We start from the raw sequence: 2500 nt of genomic DNA on the forward strand, positions 1-2500 counted from the left end.
GCCCACTAAGTAAGGCGTGTATGTAGAACTTCATACTGAATAAAACATTCCATGTGAATTTCTTGAAATTAACTGAACTTTTTTTTCTTGAAGAAAAACTCACCTGTCACGCTTGTCTGGGTTCCCATAGTAACCATAGTCTGCTTCTGGAGGTCTCGCTCTTTCGTCAAAGCATACCGCAGCAAGGTTTGAGTCTGTGGCCCAGTATCTCTCACTTGAGTTTTCTTTCTTGGGTGATCTCTCTGAAACAATCATTGGGAATAGCAAAACTAAGAAAATACCGCTTACTGTCACTTTGTTATCAGTATAACTATATGTATTCAGGGATGTTGTTAGGCGTCGGACATCAGACATGTAACGATGAAAATCCCCAAATGTCCAATTCACATTGCGGCATGTCGGTCAGATGTCCTATCGTTTGCTCCCATGGGGTCGCCTTCACGCGGCGGGAGTGTTTCCACAGAGCTACCCCACCCCTTTACTTCTTTTCTTTTGTCTTATTTCTGCCTTACCAGTCCTTTTACCTATATTTCCTTCCAAGAAAACTCTCCCTACTATTCCCTGCAGTTTTCCAATTCTTTTCTTGTTGTCTTATTTCTACCTGACTGGATCCATCACCTTTATTTCACTTACCAAAAGTCTTCTTTTCCACATCCTTATTTCTCTGCACCCTGCATGTCGTAAGAGGCGACTAACGGATTCTGTTTCTCCTTTTACCCTTGTTAAGTGGTTCTTGTATAGAATATAGTCAATGTTTGTAAAGATTTTAGTCAAGCAGTATGTAAGAAATGTTTAGTCCTTTGTACTGGAAACTTGCATTCTCCCAGTAAGGTCATATATTGTACTACGTTGCAAGCCCCTGGAGCAATTTTTTGATTAGTGCTTTTGTGAACAAGAAACACTTAACAAGTGGCTCTATCCCATCTCCCCCCTTTCCCCTATCCCATCTCCCCCCTTTCCCTCGTCGCGATATAACCTTCGTGGTTGAAAACGACGTTAAACACCAAATAAAGAAAAGAAAGTCCTATCGTTTTAGCCTGAGCGTGGTCATTGTCCGATATGTACTCCATTCCTTCGGACAGCGCGATATTCGTTAATTTTCATTTCAAGATACAAATCTTCTAAAAGACCGAACGCTCCCGTGTTCAGCTGACACTGAAGTTGCCAGTGCCGCGTGCGGATCTTTTCTTTTGTCGGGAATTCCCGAACCGTTTGGGTATAACAGCGCACTGATCTAAAAATAGTGGATTATTGTTAGATTAGTGCATGCCACAGGAGTACGGGAGACAACTCCAACTGACTGTCGTCTGCTTTTGCAGTGATGTACATTTTTCTAGCAGCCTTTAGGACAATTGTCCTGAAGACTGAAAATCAATAGGACACAGTGTCCTGAGATTGCAATTTCAATAGGACAAAAACACGACTCGTAAAACCGCATTTAAAAAGATTCTTCCACCTACCGCGACTGTCATGACTAGATACTCAAAGGATTGAATCACATTTCAAAGTTATTTGAACAGTTGTCGGGTTTTTTTCACTGCCCATCTGTCGACAATGTTTTTCAGGTAGGCATCTGACCGTTCTGCGGGTCCCTCAAGTTTTGCTTTCAGGATCATGTCCTGGGTTTTGACACACAATCGGTTTCTTCGAGCCGTACACACCAAGTTCTGTGCACTGAATCCTCTCTCAACGATTTATTGCTGAGCCAATGAATGCACTCGAGGCACCATATGGGTTCGGTTTTCTTTTTTTCTTCTTGATCCAACTTGAGGATAAATTAATTCAAAGAATCAGATCCCATATGGTGCCTCGTTCACTCAACAAACTGGTCACACGCAGTGCATACTTTCGCTTGGCAAAACCGAAACCAGCTTTCCTCACGCAGTGTTTACTTTCGCTTGGCAAAACCGAAACAAGCTTTCCTCTTGAAAATTGAACAGTCCGCATGCCCGCTTCATTGTCAAAAACGATCGGACCCTTGACCACTTCTTCTGTAGGTTAATCGGACCTGTGTCCTGCTGGGGTTAAAGCTATAGGTCCTGGGGAAATTGGATCGGTCAGAGACCGGAGACCGACTAAAATGTACATCACTGCTTTTGTTTTCGATATGAGACGAAGCACTGAATTATGCCGCTGAAAAAAACCTAAAGCCTGCAAAAGATCAGCATTAGATCAAACCGATCATTTTGTTTTTCAACTTTTATCCAAATCATGCAGTTTGTAATCAAAGTAAGAGCAATTTTTTTAAATACAGTTATAGTTATACAGACACAGATCTCGACATAAACACACTGACTGGTGAACAAACACACACAGTCACACACACAGTCACACACACACACACACAACAGCGGCGTTCTCTTACCTGTAAATAGTGGGCGTTCAGGCAGATCTGTTCTTGCCTTCTTCATAAGTTGTTGATGGGCCGGGAGTGATCTTTTCTTTGGAGCCTGCCGTTTTTAATGCTTAATAAAAAGTTCCCTTTCTAGAGATAAAGCGG

The sequence above is a fragment of the Littorina saxatilis genome, linkage group LG10 (assembly GCF_037325665.1).
Source record: "Littorina saxatilis isolate snail1 linkage group LG10, US_GU_Lsax_2.0, whole genome shotgun sequence".
Lineage (NCBI taxonomy): Eukaryota > Metazoa > Mollusca > Gastropoda > Littorinimorpha > Littorinidae > Littorina > Littorina saxatilis.